Below are 13,546 nucleotides of genomic sequence, written 5' to 3'. Positions count from 1 at the left end.
TACTCTAACTTTTTCAAAACTTTTTCAATCTTCACGCAATACATGAGCGTGAGCCATGGATATAGCACTATAGGTGGAATAGAATGGTGGTTGTGGAGAAGACAAAAAGGAGAAGATAGTCTCACATCAACTAGGCGTATCAACGGGCTATGGAGATGCCCATCAATAGATATCAATGTGAGTGAGTAGGGATTGCCATGCAACGGATGCACTAGAGCTATAAGTATATGAAAGCTCAAAAAGAAACTAAGTGGGTGTGCATCCAACTTGCTTGCTCATGAAGACCTAGGGCAATTTGAGGAAGCCCATCATTGGAATATACAAGCCAAGTTCTATAATGTAAAATTCCCACTAGTATATGAAAGTGATAACATGAGAGACTCTCTACTATGAAGATCATGGTGCTACTTTGAAGCACAAGTGTGGTAAAAGGATAGTAACATTGTCCCTTCTCTCTTTTTCTCTCATCATTATATATATATATATATATATATATTTTATTTGGGCCTTTTCTCTCTCTTTTTTATGGCCTCTTTTTTTCTTTTTTTTATTTGGGTTTCTTTGGCCTCTTTTATTTATTTTTCGTCCGGAGTCTCATCCCGACTTATGGGGGAATCATAGCCTCCATCATTCTTTCCTCACTGGGACAATGCTCTAATAATGATGATCATCACACTTTTATTTTTCTTACAACTCAACAATTACAACTCGATACTTAGAACAAAACATGACTCTATGTGAATGCATCCGGCGGTGTACCGGGATATGCAATATGACAATGATGGAATGTGTCATGAACGGAACGGTGGAAAGTTGCATGGCAATATATCTCGAAATGGCTATGGAAATGCCATAATAGGTAGGTATGGTGGCTGTTTTGAGGAAGGTATATGGTAGGTGTATGATACCGGCGAAAAGTGTGCGGTATTACAGAGGCTAGCAAAGGTGGAAGGGTGAGAGTGCGTATAATCCATGGACTCAACATTAGTCATAAAGAACTCATATACTTATTGCAAAAATCTAGAAGTTATCAAAGCAAAGTATTAAGCACATGCTTCTAGGGGGGTAGATTGGTAGGAAAAGACCATCGCTCGTCCTCGACCGCCACTCATAAGGAAGACAATCAATAAATAAATCATGCTCCGACTTCATCACATAACGGTTCACCATACGTGCATGCTATGGGAATCACAAACTTTAACACAAGTATTCTTTAAATTCACAACTACTCAACTAGCATGACTTTAATATTATCACCTCCATATCTCAAAAAAATTATCATGCTTCAATCTTTTCTTAGTATTCAAGACACTCAAAAGATAGTTTCACAAATCTTGAACACCAAGCATATTATTATTAAGCAAATTACCATGCTATTAAGAGACTCTCAAAATAATTTAGGTGAAGCATGAGATATCAATAGTTTGTTTAAAACAAATCCACCACCATGCTCTAAAAGATCTAAGTGAAGCACATAGAGCAAAATTATAATGCTCAAAAGATATAAGTGAAGCACATAGAGCAAAACTACTTAGCTCAAAAGATATAAGTGAAGCACATAGAGTATTCTATCAAATTTTAATTCATGTATGGCTCTCTCAAAAGGTGTGTACAGCAAGTATGATTGTGGCATACTAAGACACAAAGACACAAATAATACAATACACTCCAAGCAAAACACATATCATGTTGGTGAATAAAAATATAGCTCCAAGTAAATTACCAATGGAAGTATTCAAAAGAGGGGATGCCTTCCGGGGCATCCCCAAGCTTTGGCTTCTTGGTGTCCTTGGATTATCTTGGGGGTGCCATGGGCATCCCCAAGCTTAGGCTCTTGCCGCTCCTTGTTCCATAATCCATCAAAAGAATTCACCCAAAACTTGAAAACTTCACAACACAAAACTCAAAATAGAAAACTTGTGAGCTCCGTTAGCGAAAGAAAACAAAAGACCACTTCAAGGTACTGTAATGAACTCATTCTTTATTTATATTGGTGTTAAACCTACTGTATTCCAGCTTCTCTATGGATTATAAACTATTTTACTAGCCATAGATTCATCAAAATAAGCAAACAACACACTAAAAACAGAATCTGTCAAAACAGAACAGTCTGTAGTAATATGTAGATAGCGCAAGATCTGGAACCCCAAAAATTCTAAAATAAATTTCTGGACGTGAGAAATTTATCTATTAATCATATGAAAAAATAATTAACTAAATATCACTCTTCAAATAAAAATGACAGCAGTTCTCGTGAGCGCTAAAGTTTCTGTTTTTTACAGCAAGTTTAACAAGACTTTCCCCAAGTCTTCCCAACGGTTCTACTTGGCACAAACACTAATTAAACACAAAAACACAACCAAAACAGAGGCTAAATAATTTATTTATTACTAAGCAGGATCAAAAAGCAAGGAATAAAAATAAAATTGGGTTTCCTCCCAACAAGCGCTATCGTTTAACGCCCCTAGCTAGGCACAAAAGCGAGGATAGATCTAAGTATTGCCATCTTTGGTAGGCAATCCATAAGTGGCTCTCATGATAGTTTCATATGGTAATTTTATTTTCTTTCTTGGAAAGTGTTCCATGCCCTTTTTTAATGGAAATTTAAATCTAATATTCCCTTCCTTTATATCAATAATCGCACCAACCGTTCTATGGAAAGGTCTACCAAGAATAATAGGGCAAGAAGGATTGCAATCTATATCAAGAACAATGAAATCTACGGGCACATAATTCCTATTTGCAACAATAAGAACATCATTAATCCTTCCCATAGGTTTCTTAATAGTGGAATCCGCAAGATGCAAGTTTAGAGAGCAATCAACAAAATTGCGGAAATCTCGCAAATCACACAAAGTTTTGGGAATAGTGGAGACACTAGCACCCAAATCACACAAAGCATAAAACTCTTGATCTTTAATTTTGATTTTAATAGTTGGTTCCCACTCATCATAGAGTTTTCTAGGGATAGAAGCTTTCAAATCAAGTTTTTCTTCATAAGATTGCATCAAGGCATCAACAATATGTTCGGTAAAGGCTTTATTTTGACTATAAGCATGTGGAGAATTTAGCACGGATTGCAACAAGGAAATACAATCAATTAAAGAGCAACTTTAATAATTAAATTCCTTGAAATCCAATATAGTGGGTTTAGCAACATCTAGATTTTTATTTCTTTCAATCCCACTTTCATCAATTTCATCATTAAGATCTAAATACTCCAAATTTTTAGAACGCCTTCTAGGTAAAGGAAGATCATATTCAGTTTCATCAAGATTCATATTGCAAAACAAATATTTAATAGGGGACACATCAATAACTTTTAAATCTTCATCTTGATTTTCATAGGAATTCGGTTTAGCGGCCATCTTATTGACTAAGGTGGCTTGCATATCCGAAACTTCAGCAGTCATATTTTCTAGACGAGCAATTTGGGATCTTATACCCTCAAATTCTTTAGACATATCATCAAGCTCTTTATTCGTATAACTCATAAAACTTTTTTGTTCCTTCAGCTCGTTTCTAAAGAAATTGTTATGCTCAAATTGCAAAACCATAAACTTCCTAACGTTGGCTTCGATCTCCTCTAACCTTTTAAGGTGAAGATCGCCAAATCTCGGTTGAGCCATCGCGACAAACAAGCAAACTAGCACACAAGCAAACAAGAGCAAACGGGCAAAAGAGGCAAATAGAGAGGGAAGATAAAGAGAGAGAGGGCGAATAAAACGGCAAGTGTGAAGTGGGGGGAGAGGAAAACGAGAGGCAAATGGCAAATAATGTAATGCGAGAGATAGGGATTGTGATGGGTACTTGGTATGTTGACTTTTTGCGTAGACTCCCCGGCAACGGCGCCAGAAATCCTTCTTGCTACGTTTGAGCTTCCGTTGGTTTTCCCCGAAGAGGAAGGGATTATTCAGCAGAGTAGTGTAAGTATTTCCCTCAGTTTTTGAGAACCAAGGTATCAATCCAGTAGGAGGCCACGCTCAAGTCCCTCGTACCTGCACAAAACGATAGCTACTCGCAACCAACGTGATTAGGGGTTGTCAATCCCTTCACGATCACTTACGAGAGTGAGATCTGATAGATATAATATTTTTGGTATTTTTAGTATAAAGATGCAAAGTAAAAAGTAAAGGCAAAGTAAAAAAGCAAAGCAAGATTAAAGTGATGGAGATTGATATGATGAGAATAGACCCGGGGGCCATAGGTTTCACTAGTGGCTTCTCTCAAGAGCATAAGTATTCTACGGTGGGTGAACAAATTACTGTTGAGCAATTGACAGAATTGAGCATAGTTATGACAATATCTAGGCATGATCATGTATATAGGCATCACGTCCGTGACAAGTAGATCGAAACGATTCTGCATCTACTACTATTACTCCACTCATCGACCGCTATCCAGCATGCATCTAGAGTATTAAGTTAAAAACAGAGTAATGCCTTAAGCAAGATGACATGATGTAGAGAGATAAATTCATGCAATATGAAATAAACCCCATCTTGTTATCCTCGATGGCAACGATGCAATACGTGCCTTGCTGCCCCTTCTGTCACTGGGAAAGGACACCGCAAGATCGAACCCAAAGCTAAGCACTTCTCCCATGGCAAGAACTACCAATCTAGTTGGCCAAACCAAACGGATAATTCGAAGAGACTTGCAAAGATAACCAATCATACATAAAAGGATTCAGAGAAGATTCAAATATCATTCATAGATAGACTTGATCATAAACCCACAATTCATCGGTCTCAACAAACACACTGCAAAAAGAAGATTACATCGAATAGATCTCCACAAGAGAGGGGGAGAACTTTGTATTGAGATCCAAAATGAGAGAAGAAGCCATCTAGCTACTAACTATGGACCCGAAGGTCTAAGGTAAACTAATCACACTTCATCGGAGAGGCTATGATGATTGAGGGAGTCCTGGATTAGGGGGTCTCCGGACAGCCGAACTATCTCCATTGGTCGGACTATTAGACTATGAAGATACAAGATTGAAGACTTCGTCTCGTGTCCGGATGGGACTCTACTTGGCGTGGAAGGCAAGCTAGGCAATACGGATATGTGTATCTCCTCCTTTGTAACCGACCTTGTGTAACCCTAACCTCTCCGGTGTCTATATAAACCGGAGGGTTTTAGTCCGTAGGACACAACAACTACAACATACAATCATACCATAGGCTAGCTTCTAGGGTTTAGCCTCTCCGATCTCATGGTAGATCTACTCTTGTACTAACCATATCATCAATATTAATCAAGCAGGACGTAGGGTTTTACCTCCATCAAGAGGGCCCGAACCTGGGTAAAATATTGTGTCCCCTGCCTCCTATTACCATCCACCTTAGACGCACAGTTCGGGACCCCCTACCCGAGATCCGCCGGTTTTGACACCGACATTAGTGCTTTCCTTGAGAGCTCCTCTGTGTCATCGCCGTTAGGCTGGATGGCTCCTATTATCATCGATAGCGATGCGGTCCAGGGTGAGACTTTTCTCCCCGGACAGATCTTCATGTTCGGCGGCTTTGTACTGCGGGCCAATTCGCTTGGCCATCTGGAGCAGATTGAAAGTTACGCCCCTGGCCACCAGGTCAGGTTTGGAAGCTTAAACTACACGGCCGATATCCGGGGAGACTTGATCTTCGACGGATTCGAGCCTCTGCCTTGCGCGTCATGCGGTCACGATGATTACGATTTAGCTCTACCATAGGACAGTGTTAAGATCGCACCGGCAGCCGCTCCGACCCTCAATTCGGAGCCAGTTGCGCCTTCCGCGGACAGGTGGATGGACCCCGCCGCGGAAGCCTTACCCTTAGCGGCGATCGAGCCGAACATCGACCTTACCTTGCACGAGAGCCGTGTTGTTAAACTGTCGGATCCTTCTCCGGCAACGGACTCCGAGCCGCCTGCACCCGTTCCTATCGAATCCGATTGGGCGCCGATCATGGAGTTTACCTCCGCGGATATTTTTCAGCACTCGCCCTTTGGCGACATACTGAACTCATTAAGGTTTCTCTCCTTGTCAGGAGGATCCTGGCCGAACTATGCCCGGCAGGACTGGGATGCGGACAACGAAGAAATTCGCGGCCCACCCACCACCCACTTAGTAGCCACTGTCGATGACTTAACCGACATGCTCAACTTCGACTCCGAAGACATCGATGGTATGGACGACGATGCGGGAAACAAAGAGGAACCACTGCCCACAGGGCACTGGACGCCCACTTCACCACATGACGTATACATGGTGAACACACCAAAAGAAAACGACAACGAGGAACGGAAGGACGCAACAAAGGGTTGTCCCCTCGAGAAGCAGTCAAAGCGGCGGCGTAAGCGCCGCCCCAAATCCCGCCTCGGTAGAAACAACGATCATACAGACCCAGCGTTAGAGCAGGGTGAACCATTGCCAGACCACGGCAACATAGAGAATCAAACTGAACAACCCGATTCTGTCAAAGATAATAGTCCGGATGACATAACACTGGACAGACGCCCGGAGCAACAAAATGCCCATCAAAGGCTTGTTGCCACCGCGAGGAGTCTAAAAAAGCAAAAGCAAAGGCTCAAGGCTACGCAAGACACACTCCAAATCAGATGGAGCAAAGTACTCAATACAGCAGCGAAGTATGGCGGTAATCGCCCCACCAAGAGCTACCCGAAGCGGAAGTTGCTACCTGAATTCGATGAGGAGGCCTTAGATCCCCCGCAACCAAAAATTAAAACGGCCACTTGGCCGGATAGACGACCTCACGGCCAACATAGAGCAGCAAGCAATGCCGCACATAAGCCAATACGGGATCCACGCGAGAGCTCGCATCAAAAGGACGGCGCAACCAGATCCATCTATGGACCACGCAGGCGCGCTCCAGCATACGATGCAACACAACAAACATCCAAACACTACGGTACACCCAGATACAGGGGTACCACACACCCCCTCTGTTTCACCGACGAGGTGCTGGACCATGAATTTCCAGAGGGATTCAAACCCGTAAACATAGAGGCATACGACGGAACAGCAGACCCTGGGGTCTAGATTGAGGACTATATCCTCCATATCCATATGGCTCGAGGAGATGATCTCCACGCCATTAAGTATTTACCCCTCAAACTCAAACGGCCAGCTCGGCACTGGCTTAAAAGCCTCCCCGAAAGCTCCATTGGATGATGGGAAGAGATCGAAGACGCTTTTTGGGCAAATTTTCAAGGGACTTATGTCCGACCTTCGGACGCGGACGATTTGAGTCATATAACTCAACAGCCCGGAGAGTCAGCCCGAAAGCTTTGGAATAGGTTTCTTACTAAAAAGAACCAAATAGTCGACTGTCCGGACGCCGAAGCCTTGGCAGCTTTTAAGCATAGCATCCGTGACGAATGGCTTGCCAGACACCTCGGCCAAGAAAAGTTGAGAACAATGGCAGCATTAAGAAGCCTCATGACCCGCTTTTGCGCGGGTGAGGATAGCTAGCTAGCCAGATGCAGCACTAGTGACCCCAGTACATCCGAAGTTAGAGATGGAAATGGGAAATCACGGCGCAACAACAATAACAAACGTCGGAATAAAGAAGACATCATGAAGAGCACGGCAGTAAACGCCGGATTCAAAAGCTCTCGGCCAAGTCAGCAAAAGCCGCCCTCTAAAGGCGCCAGAGACGAACTGTCCAGCCTAAACAAAATTCTGGATCAAGTATGTCAGATCCATAGCACCCCCGGTAAACCTGCTAATCATACCCACAGAGAATGTTGGGTCTTCAAGCAGTCCGACAAGCTCAACGCCGTACACAAGGGGGAGGATACACCAAGCGAAGACGAGGATGAGCCTCTCAAGCAAGACACTGGGGAACAAAAGAAATTTCCACCAGAAGTCAAAACAGTAAACGTGTTACACGTGATAAAGGGGAGAAACAAAGCAACACTCCCAGATAAATATGACCAAGGGCTTATCACCGCGGAGTCCTGCCACTGGTTGTTTCAACCGATCACTTTTGACCATCGGGATTACTCAGCAAGTATCCAGCATGCAGGATGGGCTGCCTTGGTATTAGACCCAATAATTGATGGATACCACTTCACACGAGTCCTGATGGACGGTGGCAGCAATCTAAACCTGATATATCAGGACACAATCTGCAAAATGGGGATAGACCCAACAAAAATTTGCCTCAGCAACACTACCGTTAAAGGAGTAACGCCTGGCCCAGGGGCTCATTGCACGGGCTCCCTGCTACTAGAAGTTATATTCGGCTTCCCCGATAACTTCCGTAGCAAAAATTTAACCTTCCACATTGCTCCGTTCCAAAGTGGCTATCAAGCACTACTTGGACGCGAAGCTTTTGCTCGCTTCAATGCAATACCGCATTACGCTTCCCTCACGCTTAAGATGCCCGGTCCATGTGGCATCATTACAGTAAATGGAAATATTGAGCGATCCCTGCGCGCCGAGGAGGGTGCGGCAGCCGCGGCAGCCGCACACTAAAACGGCCTCACCAACTAAAGTATTCGATAGGTCGTCAAGACCACGGACACGGTTAGACGAGTCTGGCACAGCTCTATGAAATTCATACAGGTTTGATGGCCACACCCCTATCATAAATACAAGGGGCTCAATGCGCGCAGACAAGTGGCAATTTTTTACTCATCTTGAATTATACATGGTTTCTTCATACCTACCTTTTGGCACGACAACTTTTCACCTAAGTTTCTTTCTTTTACAGATGACCATCGTGCTACACCCGTCCAAGATACGGCACAACGGAGACACAGGCGCAGACCCTGCGTAAACCTTTTTTACTGTCTCTTCTTGATACACATCTCTCAGATTCTCAAATACAATTGAGAAGGATGCCGACGTCTTGGCATGTGGCCATGTCAGAATAAACGCCCGTACCTGGACACAAGGGGCTTCTTACAAAGGGCACTATTTAGGCCCGGTTTATACCATAAAGACCGAATACCTTAGGGAGTGTTCGGCGTCGCGAGTTTGGCCTTATATGCATCAGCTCCGAATCATGTCTTTGGTCAAATGTTGGGTTTGCCCGGCTCCTGTGTTTTGGTGCCTTACGGTCCGTTCTATCGGCTAAGGCAGCACCACGAGAACTACTGTGATTGTGCCCTGGTTCGTCCGGACGAGCACCTCAGTAGAGAAAGCCGAAAACTGACTGTCATGATATAGCGCGAGACTGGTCAACCACTCGATGACCTATTGGAATGTTAGCATTCCTCCGCTTTAACGAAGGGCCGTTTCCTGGCCAGGCATATACGCACCCCGAGTTCGGGAGAGTGCGGAGCCACCAGGGGCTATATAGTAGCCCCACCGTCAAACTCCTATGGCTAAGTGAAAGTGTTAAAGCATCATAGTTCGGTTGCCTCGTCCGCTGCGCTATCACCTCCTTAATAGGACCAAGACGTTGGGTTAAGTGTGAACATGCGTTTTCTGCGAGCACCTCCGCATTATATTCGTGGGGGTTGAAGCCGACGACTGCAATCTTTTAGGTTATATACATATATACATAAACGGCCGCACAGGAGGCACCATATTACTTTTCGGCAAAAGTATAAATACATCCTTACTACATTTCATAAAAACATTGTGTTTACAATGGGAATACATGTCACTCAAACATAATATTCTTCGAGCACTGGGCTCTATCAAACGAGCGCCCTCAATAACCTCTTCAAAATAGTGCTCGGCAGCTACTCGACCTATGGCCGAACCTTGCGCCGCAATAGTGGTAGCATCCATCTCCGCCCAGTATGCCTTGCCATGGGCAAAGGCCATCCGCGAGCCTTCTATGCACGCCGACCTCTTCATCGCATTGATGTGCGGCACTGCACCAAGGAACTGCTGCACTAAGCTGAAATAGCTTTTCGGCTTTGGCTTCTCCGGCCACAAGTGATCTACGACGGACCTCATGGCAAGCCCGGACAACCTATTAAGTTCGACCCATTCGACTAGCTGATCAGTCAAGGGAAGCGGACGCTCTGGAACGTTAAATTGCGACCAGAACAGCTTGTCCACTTCACGATCTGTCTAATCTCGGAAGTATTCAACCGCATCGACAATGCTTGCCGCCAAGTCCATATATGTGTCTGCCGAACTCTACAGCCGATCCAGAGGGGCATACCGCGGATCCCCAAACTTCCTCTGTAGCAGAAAGGGCTTCCCAGCCGCAATATCCCGGCTTCGCGCAGCTCCTCCTTCTTCGCCCTCATAGCAGAGCGAGTGTCTTTGGTCACCATCGTGGCCTTTTCAAGGTCCGCTGCCTTCAATCGGTTCTCTTTTTCAAGGAACTGGCAACGGTTGGCAGTGTCTTTTAATTCTATGGCCATCTTGGCCATCTTCTCTTTGCTTTCGCAATGCGCGGCCTTCTCGGCTCTTAACTCTTCGGCTACCTTCAAAGCAGCCGCATTACTAACTCTTGCTTGTTTCTTGGCCTGGGCAAGTTCTGCCCGAAGGGTCTCCATGGTGGCAGCTCCGTCTGCAGTCACAACACATTAAAGATACTGGCATCATGCTGCTCTTATTATGTGACATTCACCAGAAAAACATTACTTACCCTGTGACTCGTCAAGCCGCTTGTTAACAAGCTCGATGTCGGCGTCTGCCGCATCTAGTTGCCGCTTTAGTTCGGCAAACTCATGAGTCCGGCTAGCCACCGGCGCTCCCACTACCTGCACATTAAAGCGGTATGGTTATTGCCTGGGACTACGACCCTCTGTTTGTCGCCATCCTCGGCGACAACCAGAGTCTCAGGGGCTACTATCTACATAGGGCACACCTAAAAATGTGCGGTACCATCACAAATGTACATCATTTTACGTACCTCAAAGCCCATCAGTAGACTCACAAAGGCATCATGCAACCCGTTTTCGGCGGATGAAATCCTTTCCATCACCGTACCCATCAATGTACGGTGTTCCTCTGAGATGGCTGCTCGCTCCAACAGCTCCCTCAGTACATCTGACCGCATACCAGACGGTGTCGAACTCTTTTGTTTGCTCTCTTCAAGAGCCGGATGCTGAGGACTTCGGGTAACTATAGGATTATCTTCTGGCCTCACCGGATCCGGAGAGGCCCTCCGTGACGACACTTCAAGGTCGCCCGCTTCTTGAGTGGGGGAGTCCGGGGGAGGCGTTTCGCTCTCCATCATCTCCGGAAGAAGATCCCCTGAAGACGAGCTCTGCTGAGAAGGGCTAAGATCCGAACTACAAGATAAACGCTTCGGTTATTTTCCTCAGAGGTAAGGTAGTATATCTCCACTACTAAATTACTTTCTGATTACTTACAGCTTGTTGAAGGGCTGATCCTCGCGCGGACTTTGTGCGGCAAAAGCACCCTCCAATGCAGGACCCTCTAGTGGAGACTTCTTCTCCCGTTTGGAAGCCTCGGTTTCTGGATCTTCAGAGGCAGTCCTCTTCCTTCCCCGAAGCGAGAGAAGGTCGGATTCTTCTCGTTGGTTATCCTCCTTCACGGAGGTGCTCATTCCCTCGGTTGGAATTGGTAGCGATGGGGGCCCGCTTTAGACCTCATTATCCCCCCCCCTTTATATTCCTTTGAGGGCTCCGGGCAGGGTGCTAGCTTGAGCATCTTTTCCAGTACCGGATTCTCCAAACCCTCAGGAAGGGGGGCCGAACACCGAATCATCTTCGCCTTAGTTAGCCAGTCCTGGTCAAAGAGCGGCTTCTTAGAATGACGTCGTGGTAAATAAAAGACAGTGTGTTCGGCTAAAGGATTACTTACTTGGTCGACGGTACGGTTGCTGCTCAGGCCCACGTCCTCGGTAGTATCCGGACACTCTATTTGGGGTCCGAAGAATGATTTGTACATCTCCTTGTGCGTCAGGCTAAGGAAATTCTGAATAGTACATGGCCCTTCTGGGTTGAACTCCCACATGCGGAGGGGCCGGCGTTTGCAAGGCTGGACTCGACGAACCAGCATGACTTGCGCCACCATAATCAAACTGAAATATCCTTCAAAGAGATTTTGGATGCAGCTTTGCAGTGCAGGCCCGTCCTTGGCAGGACCCCAGCTCAGTCCTCTGCTAATCCATGACATCAGTTGTGGTGGAGGGCCTGAGCAGAAAGCAGGGGCAGCCACCCACTTGGCACTTCTGGAGTTGTGATGTAAAACCACTCATGTTGCCATAATCCGGACACCTCTGGAAAGGAACCTTTGGGCCACTAAGCTCCTGCTATCTTGCTTATTAATGCGCCTCCGCATGCTGCATACTGCCCCTCGACCATCTTCGGCTTCACGTCAAAGGTATTGAGCCACAGGCCGAAGTGAGGGGTAATGCGGAGGAAGGCCTCACACACAACAATGAATGTCGAGATGTGGAGAAAGGAGTCCGGGGCTAGATCGTGGAAATCTAGCCCGTAATAAAACATCAACCCCCTAACGAAGGGATCCAGAGTGAGGCCTAGTCCTCGGAGGAAGTGGGAGATGAACATGACGTCTTCGTTGGGTTCAGGAATAGGGACGACCTGCCCTCGGGCAGGCAGCCGATGCAAAACCTCGGCGGTCAGGTATCTGGCCTCCCTCAACTTCTTGATGTCTTCTTCCGTAAAGGAGGAGGGCATCCATCGGCCTTGAAGGCTAGATCCGGACATGATTGAAGGTCCGGAGCACCTGACCTGGGCTTTGGGTGTTAGAACTCGAGGCGGGGGAAGGATTCAACTGAGCACGGGAGGGAAAAAAGTAAAAGTCTTGTCCCTTTATAAAGAGGGTGAATATCAAGCATCCTCTACGTAGCCATTTGGGACTTGCCTATAATCTAGGAGTCCTAGACACGGTTGGGTTACCCACGCCCGTATTGATGAGAATCCCGTGATAAGGGGACACGATCTCTGCTTTGACAAGACGTGTCAAAAAACTGCATCGCATTATGTGCGGGGCTAGTTAAAGGAAACGGTTCGAATAATCACCGGGCCATGGCATAATGTCGTGTAGCCAAAACAAGTCAGCAAATTAGATTTGCGGAAATATTATTCTCTCTACGGTGGTATGTGGAACTTATTTTGCAGGGTCGGACACTATCCTTGTATTCAAATTCTTCTGTGATGTATTTGGAGGAGGAACCCGCCTTGCAATACCGGAGACAATACTGCGCGCCGGACTCATCGTCATTGAAAGCCTGGTTCAGGGGCTAATGAGGGAGTCCTGGATTAGGGGGTCTCCGGACATCCGGACTATCTCCATTGGCCGGACTGTTAGACTATGAAGGTCTCATGTCCGGATGGAACTCTACTTGGCGTGGAAGGCAAGCTAGGCAATACGGATATGTGTATCTCCTCCTTTGTAACCGACCTTGTGTAACCCTAACCTCTCCGGTGTCTATATAAACCGGAGGGTTTTAGTCCGTAGGACACAACAACTACAACATACAATCATACCATAGGCTAGCTTCTAGGATTTAGCGTCTCCGATCTCGTGGTAGATCTACTCTTGTACTACCCATATCATCAATATTAATCAAGGAGGACGTAGGGTTTTACCTCCATCAAGAGGGCCCAAACCTGGGTAAAACATTGTGTCCCCTGC

Source organism: Triticum aestivum, chromosome 1A, assembly GCF_018294505.1.
Source record: "Triticum aestivum cultivar Chinese Spring chromosome 1A, IWGSC CS RefSeq v2.1, whole genome shotgun sequence".
NCBI lineage: Eukaryota > Viridiplantae > Streptophyta > Magnoliopsida > Poales > Poaceae > Triticum > Triticum aestivum.
This window is presented reverse-complemented; position numbering follows the sequence as displayed.